The 22,518-nt window shown below is 43.6% G+C and overlaps 1 long non-coding RNA gene across 6 annotated transcripts in view; it reads left to right on the top strand.

Annotated features, from left to right (window-relative positions):
* Positions 1 to 21,965, top strand: part of LOC132659202 (uncharacterized) — a 155,388-nt gene extending 133,423 nt beyond the window's left edge. For 4 of the 6 annotated variants that reach the window (XR_009599316.1, XR_009599315.1, XR_009599318.1 and 1 more), the window contains 2 exons: positions 2,296 to 2,459; positions 13,333 to 21,965. This is a non-coding gene — a long non-coding RNA (uncharacterized LOC132659202). Of the gene's footprint in view, positions 1 to 2,086; positions 2,144 to 2,295; positions 2,460 to 13,332 lie in introns of all 6 variants that reach the window. The other 2 variants (XR_009599317.1, XR_009599320.1) reach the window with 1 other exon arrangement.
* The last annotated feature ends 553 nt before the right edge of the window (positions 21,966 to 22,518 follow it).

Here is a 22,518-nt window from a genome sequence, read left to right as displayed (position 1 = left end):
GACTGGTAATCTCCCCGGGCAACGCCGAGATAACACATGTCAGGAGGCAGCAGTGGCTCGTGAGCCAAGTCATCACTCACCTCGCCCCACCGCCCCTCCTGGCCCCCTCTTGCTGCAGTCTTTTCATGGCCATTCCAGAAGCCACAGACCTTAGCTGTCGGATTGGTGGGAGGTTGGGGCGGGAGGTGGGGGAGGTAACGGAGAAGCGGGATACAGAACCCAGGCGGCCAGAGGGATTTGGTGAGGCAGGAACCAGCAGGTGAACAATGACTCATTTGGAAACGAGCGGCTGGGGGTGTGTCATCTGCATGTCAGAGACCCTTTGTTACGGTGGCTTGCCCAGCTGCGCGGGCGCCTCCGCGTGGGAGCTGCCGTGGGGCGGGAGATGCATTCTCAGGAGAGCGCACTTACTTCCTACCTAATTTGTGCACAAGTTAGGGAAAGGCGCGCTCATCCGGGACCTGCTGCCGCCGAAAGGCTGCGAGGTTTTGAGATTTATTTTCCTTCCGCCAAGTATATTATTTCCAAACTCGTCTTTTCAAGATCTTTCAAATTCCCTTGAAAATGATTTAACAATTTAATGAAAACAACACTGAGACAAAAGCCACGTTGATGAGGGGCAGAGGTAAGGGCTGGGTTGGAAATGAGTGACGAACCTCGTAATGAGGTGTGCAGCTTTGTATATTAAGCGATTTCTCTGCGGTACTTTTCCAGATGTGATGGAATACATTTATTTTTGTGCTCATCTGAACTGAAATAATACAAATGAGATAGTAAAAAGATATCATTACGTGCAGAAGTAGGAGAAGAATTTAGAATCCCAATTCCGTAAGTTAACAGCTGTGCATGAAGCAATTGGAAACTGCTTCCAGTCTGCAGGTTGCCGGCGAGCCTCTGTCAAGCTCGTATGGACCAGTGATGATCAGCGTGTGAATCCTGCATGTAGATAGTTCAAGGCGACTTTATTTCAGGCAAAAATAAATAGCTGGTAGTAAGAAGTCCTTCCCCACCTAAAGCCTGCAGTACGGCTGAATACAACTACTGTGGTAGTGCAATAAAACGGGATGAGTTTTAAACTACCAGATGGTACCCTGTACAGTGCCTGAAATAAAATGGAGAATTAGGGTGCCCTAAGGTGTGCACAGGAAAGGCAATTACATGAAATAAATGGGCCTCAGGCCTACAGGATGCTCAAGTATGCTACACAGGAGACAAATAGTACATCTGGTGAACAGATTTTATCACACACTGGAAAGTCATAAAGCACACCGTTGAATATCGGATCCCCATCTCACAATGACATTTTACCTGTGTTGGTATTCAGTGCTGTTTATTTTAAAAGGTGCTGTAATCTCAATGATGTGTTTTAAAAGCTTCCTTAACATTGTTTTCGACTATGTACTATTTTGAGGGGGACAGATTGATACAAGGCAATGAGATTTTGTGGACAAATAGCCACTCTGGTTGCAGGAGGTTGTTTTTTCGTTCATTTATCACATTGCTGATGTGATTTTAGTAATAGGATTATACTTGTCAGCACTCCCTGTTTGGGAAAATGCCAGCACGTCTTGAATGCTAGTTCCCACATCGCTATTTCATTGTCTGTGACTGCGCTAGAGCTTCCCTCCTCACCCTACCTCCTTTTTCCTAAGCCTCAAAGGAAAACAAATTTTAGGTGGTGGGGCTTTGCGAGGAGAATTCATTGGCACAAAGCCCTTTCTTATTTCTTCTCCACAAATGCAAGTCTGTTTTCTGTTTGAAAATTGTGTGTTCCTTTTCTATTGTAAAAAGACCGAAGAACACACAACATGCATTATTGTTTTAACAGTTGCTGTAATAAAATCATCTCAGTACTTAAAGATAGTTTTAGGGTCCCTCCTAGGATTCATTCTAGCTCTGATAATTGGGTAATTGCATCCCCTCCCCCACCAATAAATATTTTCACCCAATTAAGTTTAAAACGATAATAAATTTTAAAGAATTATAGTCTAAAAATTCATACCCTAGAACGAGTATTAAGCATGAATATTTATCTTAAGCTGTGGAGCAGTGCAGCCTGTTTAAATGTTTCTCTACCTCTGTGCAGTGTCCTTGCTTGAGAGCTGCCACTGGCAGGGTGGATTCCCTGAGTGCCGGGTAAGAGGTAAGGGAGCCCAGAACTGGAGCCTTTCACTTCCTGGACTATCCCTTGACTTCCACATCCCAGTCCTTCTTTGTTTCCAGACAGCATTATTCAGCCCTTCACCCACTCATTCACTCATTCCTTCCCTCGTTTGTTCATTCCTTCCTGTCCAGTAACTTCTAACCCAGAGATGAGGCCCATGCCTGGAGCTGAGGCCAGACGTGGACGGCTCACAGGATCCACAAGGGAGCTGCTTGTGCAGGGCTCACTCTCGACTCCGTGCCACGGCTCCGCAAACCAACATGTCTAAATCAGCTTTCCAGGGCTGCATTACAAGGTAAGCCCTCTGCTGCATAGATGCTCAATGCTAAAGGGCAGTCAAGTGACCCAAGGCACTAACCACATCGTTCACATGTGTAGCAAAGCTCCAGCCTGCTAGAGACTCACAAACCTCCTGTTCCCCCCTTAACAAGAGAAGTGCAGTCACAGTGCTTAAAGCCGGTAGCTTTTGGCAGCAGTCAAACGTGGGGCCCTGGAGCCAGCGGCAAGGACAAAAGGACACCACGGGCACAGCCAAAGGCCAGATCTGTTGTTGTTTAGTTGCTACCTTGTATCTGATGCTTTTGCAACCTTATGAACTGTAGCCCACCAGGCTACTCCATCCATAGAATTTCCCAGGCAAGAATACTGGAGTAGGTTGCCATTTCCTTCTCCAGGGGATCTTCCCAACCCATTGATGGAACCCACATCTCCTGTCTCCTGCCTTGACAGGCAGATTCTTCATTGCTGAGCCACCAGGGAAGCCCCACGTCACATCTGAGAGAAGGGAAAAGAGCAAGAGAGACTTGGTGCAGCCGCAGCAGGAGAGAGAAAGAGGCAGGGCACTGTTCACTAGGGGAGGAAAGAGAACCAGGAGAGACTCAGGATGCTCAGCTGGTGGAAAGGAGAAACCGACCCTGGATCCTGGGGACAGGCAAACCGTGAAAGTATTCCTGGGCAGCTCCCTGTCTTCCCTCCACCATCACTTGCCACAGACCTGCTGCTTCCTGTCCTACTCGCTGCCCCTTCCTCTAAGCCAGCCAGTTCTATCATGCCGCCACCAAGTGCCCAGACGGGCTCTTTCCTGGTCCCCCTCCGCCTCCTTCATCACCCATCTGTCCCATTCCCACCCTCCGACGAAGGGGAAGTTCATGGTGGCACTGGATGCCCAGGTGGTTGTACTACAGATGAAACGTGGTGAGAGAAAAATGGCTTGAAAACACAAAAGCGGAGGCGTTAACAATGATTTAAGGTGCTGAATTCTATTAAAGAAGACTATGCCAGTGGTACGATGAGGTTGGTGGAAAAAATATAGGATATTTAGAGAAACTTTAGCTTCTAAAGCTCTGCATAAATTTCAACAATTTTTGAGGACATCATCAGGGAAGTTGTTTTAAAATCAGGATTATAAAACCCCCCAAAAATATCCTGAAAAAATTCAGAATCTAGTAAACTTTGTTCTTCAAAACATTTCAGATAAGTGGCAGTGTTTGTGGTGACAGTTGAGGCAACTGAGGCAAGGCGGAAACACCCTAAATTTTGAAGTTCAACAGCTGAACAGAAGCTAAAACCAATCTGATATTTGTCTCACTACATCAGATGCAGAACTGATCAACATGATGGCAATAATGCATGATGTTTTATTCACTTTCAAATACTTAAATTGATTTTGAAGATTTCATTTGGGAAATAAAAGTAATGCATTTAAGAAAATAGCTTATTTAAGCCAAGGGCAGAAAAAAAATGACAGGAAAGAATTTGCAGGGAATCTCTTTTGTGTCTGGATTCAATTTTTATTTATTCAGGTTTTTCATCAGTTCTTGATCAGCAGGCAGGTTGCAGGCTAGGATTGCATGAGGGGAAGGCGATGTGGATAGCTATACGTTCCTAGGAGGCTAGGAAGGGAAAGTGTGTGGAAGTGTGAGTTCTTGTTAGGAAATCTGTAAGTCAGTTTCAGTGTATTTTTCCAAGGTCACGTTGGACCACAGGTGGCTGCTTGCTGTCTAATGCCCTCTTGTCCTCAGGCAGGGTAGCTGAAGAAGGGATCAGACCAGAATTAGCCAAGGTTGCAGGGAGCCCCCCTCCCAGGTGGAAGTCATCTGAGCAGGTGCAGGAAAAGGTCGTTTCTGTGGCAGCCATCACTAGGCGCTCTGCCCGGAAGGCTGTCTGGGACTTGGTGGACTAGAGGCGAGAGGTGAGCATCTCCGTCCGGCGCTGCTGCTCCAGCGGTCAGCAAGTGACCCCCAGCTTCTCAGAGCAAGGCCTTCCAGCATAATGGATGGAGTGGACTGCTAAGGTCACACGCCTGCTAGGTTTCTAGCTCTGTAACCTCAGGCACGTTTCTTCACCCAAAAGCCTCAGTTCTGTACTTTATGAAGTAGACATGAAAATAGTAGTACCTTCCTTATAAAACTACAATGAAGAATAAATGAGATAATCCAAATAAAGTGCAAAGTCCACTGCCTAGCTCACAGTATGAGCGCGACAATTTTCAGCTCTTGTTATAAACAATAATGCTGCAGGCAAGAAGAAATGAATTAGAGGTGTAGAGAGAAGGAGAGGAAAATGATGCTTTCTTTGGGGTGCTGTATAAAAGCGTCAGAAGGCGTGTAAGAGATAAAAAGACATGGAGGAGACGGCACAGTGGGGTGGAGGGCACACAGGTGATGACAAATAGAATTCTATCAGACTCACTCTGCCCCTGATGTTGCAGGGCTCCTTAGCACCCTGGAGCCATTAGCCAAGGAATGGGACTTCTTTAGGACAGAGAAAAACGATGAACGTGGAAGAGTAAATTTGAAACTGTGCTAGAAGCCAGTTGGTGGACCGTGATAATTGCACGGCAACTTACCCAGCAGTTGTTGGGTGTGGTGAAGTGGGGAGCATAGCTATCATGGTACATGTGGGTATAGAGGCTGGAGAAAGGGGAGACGGCATCTGAGGGTAATTGTTGGCTATCAAGAAGGAAAAGTGAGGACAACTTATCATCACAGGGTTATTGCCAATGCCATTTGACGGTCCTTAGAGACCATAGGACCTGCAGAGTCTCAACATGTAGATGAAGATGATGCAATGGAAAGGTTTTGTGCTTGCAGGAAATTGGTGACACTGAGAACAGGAGAATGAATGTAAATGGTATTAGATGCTGGCTTTCATTTCTTTTTAAGGTAACAGAGTAAAATGCATTTTAATTTGCTGGGAAAATAAGAAATGTAATGAAAATATGGGAACTGAATTAACCTAGAGAGCCTGGCGGGCCACAGTCCATGGGGGTCACAAAGAGTCAGACACAACTGAGCGACTAAGCACACACAGGGCAGAGATAATCCCAAAATGTACTGAAGATGAAAAGGATCGAAAAAAATAGCTGACGTGTCAAAATGCATCAGCAGTAATGTTGGATAAAGCAAAACTGAAACTAGATTGTAGAAATATTTGCATGTCAGTCCCATCAATTAAACAAATCTGAGATGTGTAAAGCCTAAGGACCAAGACCTTGTTGTTTAGCTGTTTGTTTGTTTGCTCTTGATATATAACTGACTTAAAATATTGTATCAGTTTCAGTGGTACCATATAGTGATTCAATATTTTTATACATTATGAAATGATCACCATGATAAGTCTAGTTACTGTCTGCCACCATACGAAGTTACTACAGTATTACTGACTATATTCCCTATGCTGTACATTATATCTCTGTACCAATTAATCCCCTTTCCCTATTTTGCCTATCCTCCATCCTCCTCTCCTCTGGCAACCACCAACAAAGGCCTTACTATATATATATAGCTGCCTGTTCAGTGCTGAACAGGGGAATGACAAATGGGATTTCTCTAGGCTATAGACAGAAGAGAAACAGGAAGAGAGAGGCTAGTAGTTTATGAGAACAATCTCCATGAATAAAAACTCCATACATGCACATATTTTTGTAATATAATTTTTTACAGACTTCTGTTTTCTCACTACCCTTTTTCCGCTTACAGTCTTGAATTCTAGTTCTGTCTCTTTGATTCCATTAACTCTCCTGTTTGAAAGATCAGTTACCAAATTCACTTACTTCTATCCATACACTCATTTCTTCTGTGCATCTTTACCAAGCATCGGTTACATCTAGGGCCCTACACTAGACATTGAGTGGCACGATCCCTACCTTCAGAAAGCTTACAATCCATATAAAAGGCAGCTGTACACAGATAAGTAAATAGGAATTCTGTAAAGACAGTGTTTTAAGGTATGGCATATGAGGCAGGAGCTATGCATTTTCAGATTTTAGAATTTTAACAAGGAGAGCAGGGTTACGAGAGGGTATTCAAGGATGTGAGAGGGACAGGAATGAGCCAAGATGATTTAAGGAAGTGACAGGAAGTGGAGAGTTCAGGAGAATAGAAGAAGCAACATTCAGTTATGCAAGGCCGAGTTTGCCACAGGATTGGTTCTACATAATACAAAGGGATTGCTCTCTGCAATGCGGGCAAAAGCGAGAAGAGTCGCACTGGGGGAGATGACAACATCTTGAAAGGAAGCTGTAGCGGAGGGGGTGGAGTTGAGGGGCCACTCTGAAATGCGGTGGGGGTGGAATCAATAAGACAGAATGGCCTGTGGGCTATGGGGAGTGAGGAAGAGCTTGGAGCACAATTTTCTCTTCTGAGTCCTCACTCTCTTTAACCTTTCCCCCATGACACTGTTCACTATGCGGACTTCTTGAAGCTCTCTCCTGCTTCATTTAATGAGGCAGCGCTATCTTGCTTCTCCTTCTGGTTATGAGCAAAAATTTGATAAATGACCTTTTTTTAAGACACTTGGCCCTTCATTCCAACACTCATCTCTCTAAAAGATTAAGTGATTTATGTGACTCAGGTCAAGTTGGTGTTAAGTGCTAGGTCTGAGACCCTGCAACTTATCTACCAAGCTGAGTTCCATCCTCCAGGGAGGAGAAAGGGGGAAGAGGTTTTGGTTGCAGGTGTGTACAGATGTAAGCCTAGAGAACGGAAAGGTTTCTAGAACTCTCTTGGCTGGGGAACATAATGCTTCATACTGGCAGGCAAAAAGAGTTGAAAGTTCATTCCCAAGATAGGGAGTTTTACATAGAGATATGATTTGGAATGATGATCATATAAATCTTCTTCCCAGGCTTCAATGTGAAGCACTAGTTTGATCCAACAGACGGCAATGAGTCTTTAAGAGCTGTAATGGCCCATCATGTCAGAGGATATTTATGGATTTACAGTCTTCAGATATCTGGATCTTGTGCAAGCATGATAAAAGCCCTGTGAATTTTTTTTTGTTTTTGCACAAATAAATGAGTGCTTAGCTAGCTGTGTTCTTAAATTAAATGACTCAGCCATTGTTCACTTGTGAAATACTCAAGGGTCCTAGTCTACATTTTGGAGGAAAGTGCTGTTATACTTCTATCGGATGAACAAAGCAGCTTGGGGGCTATAGGACATCACTAACTTCGTTTTTGTTTTTCATATGGCTAACTTAATAAGAAATACATTGCTGAGTACAAGTTTTCATGACAAGCATTTCTTAGGTCATATCTCTAGCGACAAACAGGAGACAGGAGCAAAACTGTACTGTATTAAGGAGAAAAACTGACTTGGGACATAGGTCAATATTCTTAGGAACCATTTTGCTAGACTCTTATTTGATGGGATCTACAAGCTAATCATTGTGCAAATGGAAATCCTGCCTGTTGAATCATTGAGTTCTCCCATTCCCAGCAAGTAGTTGCAGAACATTTTTGCTATTTTACAAGTCCTCTTCTTGGATATGGAAACAAATTGTTATTCTCTGTATCTTTATGAAATGCTTGCCATGATATGGAATTAAAGTACTCCCTTTCATTCAGTGTTTGAAACAAAATACTTATTTTATAAATAAGGCTTTTCCACAAGAAGTTGGTACTAAAATAGTTGACTTCCCCAGAGGAGGTTCAGGCTCCCCAGGTATTCTATATGCCAGAAGGCAAGCGCTTTGGCTTACTTAAAACCAGGGACTCAAAGGTTTCCTGATTTGTGTCAGAGTGGTAAATCTGGGTCCACCCGGATCATTTCTTTTAGAAAGTACTTTCTCAGTCTACACTTCTTGTGAGATCAGTATTGAGAAAGGGTGGGATATAATGTTTTTCCCTTGTTTTGGGGGATTGACTTGGGAACATCTCATACAATGATGGAGCAAAGTCTGAAGCAAAGTCAGAGGGCCTGGGGCCGGCTGCTGCCAGCATCGCCTCTGCTGTGGCCCTCCGGGCAGTCCCCCAGATGCCAGGTAACAGGCAGAGTTCTCTAGTTTGCTGTCGTGAGAACTAGGAGATTGAAAACTGGAGGGTCAACAGGGAGTTGGACCTTCTGCCTCTGCCAGAGGGACCCATCTTGCCTTCGAGTCAAGTCTTCCTGGTTTGTTACTTTACCTATTAAAGAAAAACTCAGCCTTTCTGAAGATGAACAACCTCAACTTCCATTTATATGTGATTTAATTGACTATTCAGAGAACACTAAAAAGCTATATGTAATGGAGGCTCCTCTAGGAATTACATGGAATTCCAACCGTATATACTAGCAAACATTTAGAGAAAAGTAGAGGACTGGCACCTTAGAGGCACTGGGGCAGCAAGATGAAGATGTGGTTCCAAAGGGAAAAAAGAATCAATTTTCAAAGCTGAATTCTAAGTCCCCTAGAGTGGATCTTCAGGGAGACTCTAGAATCAATGTTAGGAATGAACAGCTTTTCACATCTATGAAGCTATAAATATTTCCTCGGTTGTGAAGACATCTGATCTCCAGGCAAGGGGAGAAACTCATGTGGCTTTCTCTAACTCTTTAAACTTCCTCTAATCCAGACGACTGGGTGAATGCTTTAGGGAGTGATGAAAAGCCTTCCTCAAGTTTTCCGGACTCTTGCTAGTACTGTTCTCTAGTGCAACCACCAACTCCACCTGGATTCAAGGCTCAAGTGATTGGCAATGGTGTGCTTAGGTCTGTCCTTTGCTTCTGGCCACTAGACTTACTTGGGTAAGCGATGGACACCAGCAAAGACCGCTGAGCAGAGAAGGGGCCTGAGTGGAACTGTGTTCTAGAAAGATCACTCTGGCAGCAGTGTAGAGGATGGATTTAGAGCAGGAAGAGAATGACGGCAGGGAGCAGAATCAGAGCTTTTCATATCCTTCAAGTGAGAAATGATGAACATTTGAAGAAGGACAGTGGCACTCACACCGGCCCACCCATGACTACAGTTATTGGTGTTAAGAGAAACCATGGGCCCAGAAAAACCCCTCCACATGACCCCATACCGTGTTATGCCCATCTTAATAGCCTCAGATCTATGCCTACTTTCTCCCATGGGATCTTCCACCCCTTCCTCAAACATGAGTCTACATGTCATAAGCATGTCTGCCTCTAATAGGTTTTAATGGGCATTCCTTACATAAGAGACTTGTGGTGAATTTATGGTTTTGGCACAGGGCCATCTCCTCATCCTGCTCGTAATTAAACCCAGAAGAATCTATCACATTTAACTTCTGATGACAAAGACAGGAAGGGCAAGGATGGGTACATGGTGATAGCCCAGTAAACAGCCTTTCTCTTTTGGGATGAGTAAGGTCAGGAGGGAGCTCCACAGCTAAAATCAGTGTGGACTCACAGAATAGTGAGCAGATAATTATTACAGCTTTATACCCAGCACTTGCTTTGTACCAGACTCTGGGCTGTGTTTTATATATATATATATATATTTTTTTTTTTCATGTATTTCTCACAAAACCCCTGCGAAGTGGGTAGTCAGTATTCTTATTAAACAAAGAGAAAAACCAAGGCTTAAGTGGAATTTAAGAAACCCTAAATATACATTAAATGCATACATTGTTACATGTGAATTATATCCTAATAAAGCTGGGACAAAAATACAGAGTCTGTGGCACACACAAGCCAAAAAAGAAAGCTTAAAATTTCATAGGTAGTATGTTGGCAGAAAGAAAGTGAAAGTGAAGTCGCTCAGTCGTGTCTGACTTTTTGCAACCCCGTGAACTGTAGCCTACCAGGCTCCTCTGTCCATGGGATTTCCCAGGCAAGAATACCGGAGTGGGTTGCCATTTCCTTCTCCAGGGGATCTTCCCAACCCAGGGATTGAACCCGGCAGAGCAGAGGTTCAAATCCAGGTCTGTCTGATTCCTGAGCTCAAGCTCCATGACCTTGTGTCACGAAGACACGGGCACCTTGTCGTTGCCTACACAGATGCTAATCTATTTCTGTACAACTCCGTGGTGTAAGTGAAGGTCGCTCAGTTGTGTCCAACTCTTTGTGACCCCATGGACTATACAGTCCATGGAATTCTCTGGGCCAGAATACTGGAGTGGGTAGTCTTTCCCATCTCCAGGGGTTCTTCCCAACCCAAGGATAAAACCCAGGTCTCCCACATTTCAGGCAGATTCTTTACCAGTTGAACCACAAGGGGAGCCCCTGATAGTTGAGTTGGTAAAGAATCCACCTGCAATGCAGGAGACCCCAGTTCAATTCCTGGGTTGGGAAGATCCGCTGGAGAAGGGATAGGCTACCCTCTCCAGTATTCTTGGGCTTCCCTTGTGGCTCAGCTAGTAAAGAATCCAAATGCAATGCAGGAGACCTGGGTTCAATCCCTGGGTTGGGAATATTCCCCGGAGAAAGGAAAGCCTACCCTCTCCAGTATTCTGGCCTGGAGAATTCTGTGGACTATATAGTCCATGGGGTGCAAAGAGTCAGACATGACTGAGTGACTTTCACTTTCATGGTGTAAGGTCAAACTAAACCAACCAGAAGGAATGTCTTCCCATCTGATTCAGTATAGCAAGAAGAGTCTGCCTCAAGTCATGAGAGATTTTCTTAGATTTAATCCAGTACTTGGAACCTGGGCCTTGGTAGAAGGGCATTTATCAAAGAATCCAGACCAGATGAACCCTCAAACCCACTATAGTGTGGGTCCAACCCTTCCTGTTAAAAAGGAATGGAATGTGTCCAGCACCCACAATGTCCCTCCTTCCAGGGTTGATCATTAAATGCATTCCAGTCACCTTGCAGGAACTTCTTGGCGTGGACTCAATTCATAAAACTCGTAAACCAGTAGACTGTCTTGACAGACTTAATAAAAAGGCTCAGGTGAGACTTTGTGCCCAGGCACTAATGATATGCAACCTTGATGAGCACTGGGTCACTGTGTCTGCCAAGCGAAGCAAGTCTATCAGCCAAGGCTCCAAGATCAAGCTTTCACCTGCCACTGTGAATTGGCAGCTAAAAAGTCACTCAGTCACAAATGGAGAAGCTGCTTCTGGTCATCAGTTAAGAGTACATTAGAAAGAAACTCTAAAAAGTCTGATGGCATAAAAAAAGTAAACAAAAGATTAATACCCAACATTTATATGCAAGCAATACATCATTAATGATCGTTATAGAGAACTTGCTTAGTTCAAATGAGGTTCCAGAAGACTGGAAGCATTTCACTGTAGCAACAGTATTTATAATAGCCACCCTGGGGAACAGCAGGCCCATCAAGTTGACACAGCTAATATGCAAGGTAATGGAAATAAGCAGGGGTGAAACGGAGCCACACGGACACTGAATTATCTTGGGAGCCAAACTCCATGCAAATAATTAGAGACTGCCCTGTTTATTAGCAGAGTGGAGAGGACAGTCCTCAGACACCTTAGGTCACTCTTTAACTTATCATTTGAAACGGGCACATCAAGTCACCCTGCTGCTTACAAATCACAGCAGAGAACATTCTGAGGAAATGTGAGGACAGAGTTTGTCCACAGGGTCTGGGAGGCAGCATGCTGTTGGAGAAGAGAGTAGTCTCCCAAGTGACTCACCATGCGGCATTTCTCAGCTCACTTAACCTACCCTTTGATTAGTTTCCCCAACTGTAAAATGTGGATAGTGTTGCTTACCCTCCCCCCTTACAGTCTGTACAAAACAAAATAGAAGAGCCTCCTGGAAAGTGCTTGGTGGCTTGTGAGACAGGAGAGGGAAAATGCAAAGGGCTCAGTGGACCACAGGAGGGCACAGCGGGATTTTGCAAACTGGTGATACATGTCCCTGGAAAGGGCCCTTCCGCTCTTGCCCAGGGTTACTTTGCAGGATGTAGGCCTGATGTCACAGGTCCCCCTGTTTAAAAGCAAAATTGGAAATACCTTTTGAGTGAGAGAGAAATCTCTCAATTTTAAAATGCAGCAATGAAAACAGAGATTTCTAAAACTCTCTTCGTGTAGATGGCATCCTGTTCATAGACTGTTAGTTTGCAACCTCTCCCTAATGGATCATCTAGTATAAGAGCAACTGGGAATTTTATTAGCTGATAATAATAATAATAATTGTTAACATTTATAGAATACTCACTATGTACTAGATACTATTCTAAAAATTATATGAAGTAGTCCCAAGAAGCCCATGAGACAGCTAATTTCATAATCCCCATTTTACACACATGGAAACTGGGTGAGATTATCACTGGCTAAAGTTCTCTGAATCTTATAGAAGCTTTCATTTTTTTTTAATTCAGCAGAGTGTAATGTAGAATTCCCCTGCTCTCAACTTTTTTTAACAAAACCCTTCTCTGTGACTGTTCCAAGGAAATATTTTCTTAAAGCGTGATTAGTTGCAGATATTGCCTGTACATAAAGACGGAAAATTTGTTCACATTTCCTCTCATACTTTTCTTTAGCTTGCCCTGACTCATGGAGTTAGTAAACGAAAAAGAACTAACAATTCATTTTCATTTTGTCAAACAATAATCAGTATCGAGGCTGTAAAGAACAAAGAACTTTATTTGGGGTCTTAAGGATTGCAATTCAGGCGACACTGATTCAGATTAGATTCAGGGAAAACTGAAAGAGTATTCTGGGAAAGAGAAGTCTTTAGCAAAGTTTGTTAAAGTTGCCAGGTGAGAATAGTAATAGACTCTGATGCAAGTCTGGAAATCTTTGTTCTTTAAGGAATCACAAGTTGTTTTAGGGTAAGGGTTTGATAAATAGTTAGGGTGTCACATTATTTTAGGGGAAGAGTCCAATAGATATCTTAAGTAGGACAAGAAATGGTCAAAAGTCAAACTTCACACAGGCTGAGGTCCCACTTGCTCAGTGGTTGCCCAGCTCCATGTTAGAGAGCTCTCTTAGCAACGCCAACTCCATTTTCATTGTCTTTTCACAGGTTACGTGGGCAAAGCAGGGAGTGACCAGGGGAGGCAATGTTTAGCCTGAATTAGCTATTTACTGGAGCTGAACATGGAGTGGAAGAAGTGAGCTACACAGTGTCTGTCTTGAGCCAACTTCCAACACGAGGGCACTGAGCCCAGAGGTGGCCCGACAGTGTTTCATCTTCTTATTATTGTGAATTAAAGACTCCCGCAGAAGTCCTTCATCTGGAAAATGTCTCGAGGGAGTCTTCAAGTTCAAGAAAGGTATTTCCAAGAAGATGTAGGAATAAAGACAAGCAGATGCTGACCGGAAAGGCCTCTCTTTCTGTGTGAGCAGTCGGGGGTCAGAATGATGAGACTTCCTCACCCCTATCTCCTTCTCCCCCAGTCGGCCTTGGGCTGTATCCTTGCTGATTAGCATGACTGCCAGAGAGTACCCGGAGGAAAACTTGAACAGCAATATTCCTCGTGGGACAATTAGTGGAAAATGATCATTTGTTGTGATTATTAGAAAAAGGGCTAACGGTGAAAGACGTTTCTGATGATCTAAAATCACAAAGCCTGCAGGAGCCTGTTGTTTTCCCTTCCTACCACTCCAATTTTCCAGCATTTTCTATTGCCAGCATTCTCTGGCAGCGTAGACATGAAGGACCAACCCCCAGGCAGTAGAAGGCAGATAAAAGGATGAGGAGCTGGCCAAGGAAGGTCACGGTGCAGGGAACTAAAAAATGGAATCTTACCAAGGGTCAGTGTGTGGCACGCAGGGGATTCCGGTGCAGGTGAGTGATGGACTTGGGTGGAAGAGAAGATGAAGTGGGCAACCCAGACGCAGAGGAGCCTCAGCCCATCTCCTCCCTGTCTATGGGGTTCGGGGCCTGCACCCCTCCTCTTCCTGTCCGTCATAGGCTGAGTGCTTCCCCAAGGAATCGGGGAATGAGAACAGGATGTGTGTAACCCCCAAGGGAATCTGAAACAAAAGCAAAACAAGAAAAGAAACTTCCCTTCATGTGCCCTTCACCAGAAGGGCGTTCATTCTGAGAAACAGAGAGAGTTCTTTTAAAATGGTGTTTCCTTGGCCTGTGAGAGGGACCTAGTTAGTGAATTCTCAGAAGCCATGATAAAAGAAGAGTCTTGGGATTATGACAACTTGTACGTATCCTTGGTATTAACCATGAAAGGAAATGTCAACCATTAGAAAATTCTCCAAAATAGGTTATACTGGTACAGAGGGGAGAACAGTATTCATTTTTTAAAAAGGAGCTACACGCCTACCCTTTGCACCACCCCTAAGATGCAGCCTGTGGGTCTCAAGCGTTTCAAAGCAACCCATTGACTGTGTGGGCATTTACAGAGCCTTGGTGGGCGCCTAGGACTACGCTAGGTGTGTCTCTGCATGACTGTTAAGGGAAGGCTTTTTTCACTACCAAAGTCTTCACACTGGGGATGGAGCTAGTGGGGTCAGGAGTGGTTTTCAAGAGTCAGACATGACTCGGCAACTAAACCACACCGAGCTTACTTGGGAATTTAATGTCTTAGTCCTTGACGTGAGGTGGGAAAACTGTTTTCTGTACATTCCAAAAGCCAGCATTTCAGAAGGTTGAGGGCATCTCAGGTATGGAAGAAGTCATGGGGCTTTCAGGCAACGTGCAGCCCATTGCAGGCCCAAACCTAAGGCTTGGTGGAGAACTAGACTGCGTTAAGCAAGGGGACCATTGTGCAAGTGCCAAGTTTCTTGCAACTTCCGATGGATTTGGACTGAGGAGTAGAGACAGACACAGAGCAAAATGAGCTGAGTTGGGAAAGGGGAAAATGGATTCAGAATGTAAAAGCAGGGTTCTCTGATGGGCTCAGGAACTGACACATGGAAAATGCAATGCCTTATTGACAAACACGTATGCTGGCTGCAACAATAATTAACACAAGCAGAAAAGAAATAGGAATGAAATGGAGCAGAAAGACTTTGAGGGAATGGGACGTGGCCGCTGAAATTGCCAAGCTAATGTCAGAGAGATGATTAAAATTTTCCGATAGAACAGGTGAGTAGGTAGTTAGGCGAGTGGGATGTAAACCAAGAGAGAGTGGATCGTTCTACGAATCTGCACTGAGGTAGTAATCAGCATTTTATGTGAAACTTTGCAGTGCACATTTCAGCAGATGGAGGAAGGTTTAAAAGCTGATAGCTAAACCGAGTCTGACTGTCTTTCTGTTCCATAATAACCGTCCTTGGAATGGGTGCTTGCTCCAAGTGAGCACTGCGGGACCAGTTCTCTGAACAGAGTTCCAGACATCTCAATATGCTTACAAAGGCCAGTTTCTGCAAAACTCCAGGATGGAGGGAGAGGAAGTGGAGCAGTGGGGGGTCTTGATCTTCCTGAGTAGAGGTGCCTGGATGAATAGGTTCTAAACAGAAAAACTGGAGGCTCACTAATCGGAACTTAAAGTGAAGATCAAGGAGCAACGAGAAGAAACTCCTCTGCAGGCCAAGCTGTACGCGTGCACTCAGGCACGCACGCGTGCATTCCTGTGAAAACTGTATTGCTGCCATAACAAAAACAATTAGATGGTGGATTGTGGGCATGTTAAAGGGGAATAATTCTTCATGATCAGAATGACTTTTTCGCTCATTCAACAGAAAAAGACTCTTATTTTTTATTTGTTGGCAAAGCCAAATTAGAAAAAATATATATCTTTACGACCCTGGGAGACAAATGAGTGATACCAAATATCACTAAAAATGCTATTAATCTACAGTGATATAAAATTACCATCTCAGCACAAAGAAAGCCTATATAATCTGAATTTCTCTAGCATCATAAAAACGAATGAGAAGCGAAATTGAGAGTAAGTATGCTTTTGAGATGCCGTTAAGAGTTACATGCATTGTTAACAAATGTGGCTAGGCGGGGTGGTGATTTACCTTGAGAAGCAAATCTATAGAGACACAGAAGATTTCCAAATGAGACCAACTCATTGCCCAACTCGTGGGTTGATGAAACCTTTGGGGGTGTCATTCTCCTTTCTTGGGTATTTAAGTGTAGCTGACCAGTTGTTGACTTTAGGGATTATTTCCCTCTGTTTTCATTTGCTTATTTCCTGCACATTTCAGAAGCCAAAAGTAGCTTTGGGTGGGGTGAGGGAGTAACAGGAAAGGGAATACAGGCCAGGGGTTTCTGCTTCAGGCACCAGAGGACCCTGAGTGACACTGCTGGGTGACCAGTGAGGACCACGAAGCACTGATGGCTCCATCACTAGACTACCCTCCCCGAATCTGAACAAAGCCAACCCTCTGTTACTCATCCACTGTCTCGTGGCCCATCTGGGGGTGCAGAATATCAGCCCAAATTCTGGGATGCTTCACAAGCCTTTGGAAGAACTGGAAGAGGGAAATAGCCAGGTCAGAAATCCAACAGGAAGTAGAGGGTAGTGGCATTGGGCTAATGATGGGGTGGGCGGCTAATGAGGATACGGAAAGGAAGGGCTGTGTGCCATGCGCTCAGTCGTGTCCAACTCTTTTCAACCCCATGGACTGTAGCCCTTCAGGCTCCTCTGTCTGCAGAATTTTCCAGGCAAAAATACTGGGGTGAGTTGCCATTTCTTCCTCCAGGGGATCTTTCTGACCCAGAGATCGAAGCCATATCTCCTGGGTCTCCTGCCTTGGCAGGCAGATTCTTTACCCTCTGGACCACGAGGGAAGTGGTGTTGGGCTAATGATGGGGTGGGAGGCTAATGAGGATACGGAAAGGAAGGGCTGAGTAACGTAAAAAGGCAGAGCAATGGAAAACAGGAGGGAAATGAGTGTTTCTACTTCTTCCATATATATAAAAAGAAAAAAGGAAACCTACCACCACCACAACCAACACCACCACTCTGGGGAAATTTAGAAAGAGACGTGTGACGGTTTTCAGTTGGTCTCAAGGGTGGCGTGGGGACAGCGTGTTTAGGTGGTAAAGCTTGACCAAGATGCTACCAGTAACCTCAGTTTCCTGCCAGCCAGAGGAATGTGCAAGGAGTGAGTATGCATGTGTGTGAGTTCAGTCACTCAGTCGTGTCTGACTCTGCAAACCTATGGACTGTAGCCTGCCAGGCTCCTCCATCCATGAAATTCTCCAGGCATGGAAACTGAAGTGGGTTGCCATTTTCTACTCCAGAGGTTCTTCCTGACCGAGGAATCACGCCCCTGTCTCCTGCATCTCCCGTACTGGCAGGCAGATTCTTTATTACTGCTGCACCACCTGGGAGCTATGGCTTTTTCCTTTTGGTGGGTCATCTTCTTCTACAAAATTTTAACATCTATATTGCAATACTACATGCAGGAAGGATGAGGAGGCGTTCTTATTTAGAATCCCAGTTTATTAATGGGAAAATATAGTCCTGAACTTTATAGTCTCCTGCCCAGGGGCACATAATTAGATCAAAGTTAATCCATAAATAGAGTTGAAGTCCCACGCCAGCCCATTGTTGTTGCTATGAAACTGAACTAGGCACCAATTCCTAACATCCCTGTTGGCAGAGATCCCCTGAGAACACAGAGATGCTGGGCACAGCCTTTTGTATCCCAGCAGAAGTTTTAGGAACAGATACTCATTTCTAGCACCTGAAGCTTAACTCATGGGGCACTCTTTCACAGTGTGGAATTTTCACAGTAAGAAATTTCCTTTTCCTAAAAGAATTTTAAAATATGAATGTAAAGTCATGTTTGAATGAGAACATTAATTTGAATGTGTAAAGAAATGGCATCAAATCCAAAAACTTCAGAAAAATAACACTATATTTTTATTGTCTGATATAGATCTATAATGCTTGCTCCTCTACATTTTTTTTTTTTTTTTGCCTTCATGCTCTTTGATTGCCTCATTCTGTGAGGACAATCTTGTAATATTTCCTAGAAAGGAGATGGACAAGTAATTCAGTCTTTCCTCCAGCATGGCTGATCAAAATGCATTTATTACTGATAGTTTCAAAAAGTGACTTTTGCTTGAGTCTTTTATTGGCAATGCCACATCTGTAAAGTCTTCATCAATTTCTTGCTTGAGAAGTGTTTCTTACCCGAGGCCATAGATTTGGAGACTGTAGCCCTCTAATGGAGCTGGGAGCCTCACCCCCTCCTAAGACCCCAGTCTTAGGTCCTCACCCTCTCTTTCTCTCCAAGTCTGACCTGGAAAAAAGGGTCAAGACACCAGGTGGGCCATGAAGCCCACATCAAAGTGGTAATGAGCTGTGCCTGGTTCGAGTACTCTCCCACTGAAGGTGGAGGTGGGTCAGGCTGCTCAAGTTACTTGCCAGAAGAAGCTGTCATTCTGGGGCCAGGCAGATGGAGAGGTTGTGCTTAGCCTGCCAGTGCAGCCAGCAGCCCCGGGACTACTGCAGGTAAGAGCAGTGATGCCCCCAGGCAGAAGCATTGCTCTCTGTCCTCCAGCACAGGTGACTATTCTGCCCTGTGAGTGAGAGCCTTGGAAAAGACCTTGAATTTTCAGCTTCTCCAGCTATGCTGTGAATCCGTCTCTAATTTGCCCCAGCCACAGTAGGAAATGGGCTTCCCTGGTGGCTCAGAGGGTAAAGAATCCACCTGCAATGCGAGATACGTGGGCTTGATCCCTGGGTTGGGAAGATCCCCTTGAGGAGGGCATGGCAACCCACTCCAGTGTTCTTGCCTGGAGAATCCCCATGGACAGAGGAGTCTGGTGGGCTACAGTCCATCGGGTCGAAAAGAGTTGGACACGACTGAGCAACTAAGCACAGCACGGCACACAGCACCGTACGAAATAGAAGGCTTGCTTTCAGAGCCTAGTTTTCTCCTTGGAGCATTTCCTGTTTTTGGAATGTAACTGCAATGGAAAGTCACCGATAAAGTGTTTACAGTATTAAGTTTCGAAGTTCAAAAGAAGTTTTCTAACTTACCGATAATAAACTATCAAATTGTGATCAATCTTGTTAGAGGAAATACTCAACTATCTTTCTGTTCTCGCTGTAGTAAATATTACAAAACTGTCATGAAGAGTGAATCAGAGTATGCAACTAAAAAACGTGCAGAAAAAACGTATTGTGGTGGTATGGCCCCTCAGCAGCCCCAGAACCATAAGACATACCTCCACCCATGAGATACTCCCAGCCCTATGGGGACTTATTCTTGGTTCCTAGAAGAGGTCATTAAGAAATGTTTTCCTTTCAAATAAATGCCTGGGAACCTGGGAACCATCTAACCCCATCTAACCAGCTAATCCTTGAGTAACTAAATTTAGGTGAGAAACACTTAAAACCCAAACCGTCAAGACTTGAAGGAACATAGCTGCAATTAAAGGACTTGATGGAACCAGTAGGGAAGATTATGTGAGGCTGGAGAATTTCCCCTTCATCAAGCAGAAAAATAGGCACATCCATCAGATGTATGTGTAAAGTCAACCCCAAGTCTGAGCTTAGCAGGTTTTGATCATCTACTAGCTATAACAAACTTCACAACTTTTTTATTAGCCCTGGTTTTGTCACTAGTTAGAAAGGGAATGATGCTATAGTTATATTTGACTTGAAAGATTTGAAAGCACCTATCACAGTGCCCTACATATGGTGCTTAAATAAATGTTCTTTCCTTCCCGTGGCTTTACAATATAGGCTCTTGAATTTTACAGATGGTTTTCTATGATGTCTTTCATCTTTACTAAATGCTCCTTTTATGTAACTTGAGTTCCTGCTGACACCCAAGAGACCCCATTGTTTTTAAGACCTTACTAATTTCTGACTTTTACTTTATCTTCTTCACCCAAAGACCAAACCCTGAGCTCGCACGTCCACTCTATAGCGCCTATTCTCTGTGATGTTGACACTAATCCTTAGAATAAATGAGCTGACAATGTTAGATCATTTCTTCATATAGCTTTTGATGTTCAATCTTCCTAGGAAAGTGACTACACGTCTCAGAGGGAGTATAAGTCACCACGATACATACCTATAACTATTTCTGCTACTCAGACTTCTCCAGGCGGTACATGTTTCTAGTTCTAAGAGTGCCTGTGAACAGTCAGGAGACATGCACGTACATATTCAATGGTATGGGTGATCAGAGAGCACGTGCTTGGGTATTCTGAACCCTTTCCTTTGAAATGGATGCTTTAATACTTCAAAGTTCTCCGATATTCAGTGATATACTTTTCCAGACCTCTTCCTAAAGTATATGGATGTTAGGGTCTGCAGTAGAGCTTTTATCTGCTCTTGGCTGTATCTTACTCACATATTTATTTATTTTTTTAATTCTTTGTCTGCTTGTAGAGGGGCAAGAGCCTGGGGACAAGAAGGTAGGTAAGGTAGAATTCTGGTTCAAAGCAAGCTGATTAAAAAGTAGTAATTGCCTTTTAGACCCTCAGCCTCACTCTCCGTCTGAGGCAGTTGTTTTCAAAAGTGAAAAGGATGGCTAGAAATCAATGGGCAGGCCTTTTGGGAATGTAAAAGTGATCAATATGGGCACAGTCCATATCAGCAGAGCCTCTGATTGCAGAAGGAAAGGGTTCCTGGGCTTCCTTCAAATTGATCTGTGTTTCCAAACTTGAACAGGTAAATGCTTGCAGAAATTTTAACTTGTACAAAAGGACTTGTGGTGTTAGCGTAGTACCTTGAGTTCTCTGGAGTCAAGGCAATGGCTAGATTTTCCTTGCTAATAAATATTTTGGTCACAAAGTCATATCCAATTCCATTGTCTGTTCTATGCATACAACATTTTTTGGTTTATAGCAGACTATTTTGTATTAAAGTTGTTTACAAATCATGATCAGGGCTTCCTTGGTGGCTCAGTGGTAAAGAATCCACCTCCCAATGCAGGAGACACAGGTTCGATCCCTGGTCGAGGAAGATTCCACATTCCATGGAGCAACTAAGCCCGTGCACCACAACTGTTGAGCCCGTGCTCTAGAGCCTGTAAGCCCCAACTACTGAAACTCATGGATCACAGAGCCCATTCTCCACAACAGGAGAAGCCACAAGAATGAGCAGCCTGCACACCACAACTAGAGAGTAGCCTCTGCTCACCACGACTAGAGAAAAACCTGAGCAGCAGTGAAGATCCAGCACAGCCAGAAATAAATAATAAATTAGACCAGAGTCTCTGCTGAATTTAAAAGAAAAGATGGTGGATAAAATCTTGATTTGTTAATTTATCTCAATAAAAGCCCACTGGAACTCCAAAAAAAAAAATCATGATCAATTGCTAAGATGTATCCTCATAAGCAATAAATCCATGTTGTGACCATAGAGATAAACAGGTTGTTAAAAATAACTTGACCATTGAAGTAAATAGACTATTCAAATTAAACCTTAGGAATAATTTAATCTAATCTGGTCATTTGACAGATGAGAGTACTGAGGCCCAAGCCAAGCCATTCATATGATTTGGTCAGAGAAAGTCAGTAGCAAATAGTATTAGCATAGAGGTGTTCTGAGGTCTGCTTGAAACCAAGATATTTTTTGATGTGATAATACTTGTACACCACACTGGAATAAATTGGAGGGGACTTGAGGACATCTGCATGGGCTAGGTGAAAATATTTATTACATTTTCTTTATATTTTATTACTATGATAATAAAAATAAAATGCACAGTGTTAGAGATGGATGTTAAATATTGAATTTGTGTAAAAGCCTCAAATAAAATCTTTTCCAAAAATTTTAATGAGAAATTTGAGCTTGCTTTCATGCACATGACTGTTTCATACCAAGTTTTATATTTGAAATGGCTACAAGCAAGTCCTGATCAAGTCTTTTTAACGATCTCTTCAAATTCTTGATAGTCACCATTGATGAGAAACTTTGTTCCCACAAGTAAGTGATAAAAAATTTAAAGCTATTTTTTACAGCCATTCAAAAATTTACAACAGTTGAAATTGTCTTTAAAGTGTTGAAGAACTCTTCTTTTTTATTTTCTTTCCCCGATGTAAATGTTGAAAATGTCTTTTGTTAATGGAAATGGATTTCAAATCCAGTCAAACATTTTTGTTCTGAGAATTTCAAAAGAAAGATGCTTGAATGTGCCGAATGTCCATGTAGCCGTAGAACCCTCGCCCTGCCACTGTGTGGACTCCGTTAAAGGGCACAGGGACTTTCCTGGTCGTCCAGTGGCTAAGACTCCTCACTCCAATGCAGGGCCCCAAGTTTGATCCCTGGTCAGGGAACTAGATCCTACATGCTGCAACTAAGAGTTTACATGGGGCAACTATGAC

The sequence above is a fragment of the Ovis aries genome, chromosome 2, assembly GCF_016772045.2.
Source record: "Ovis aries strain OAR_USU_Benz2616 breed Rambouillet chromosome 2, ARS-UI_Ramb_v3.0, whole genome shotgun sequence".
NCBI lineage: Eukaryota > Metazoa > Chordata > Mammalia > Artiodactyla > Bovidae > Ovis > Ovis aries.
The sequence above is the reverse complement of the archived record's forward strand: the minus strand, read 5'-3'. Positions and strand labels throughout refer to the sequence as shown.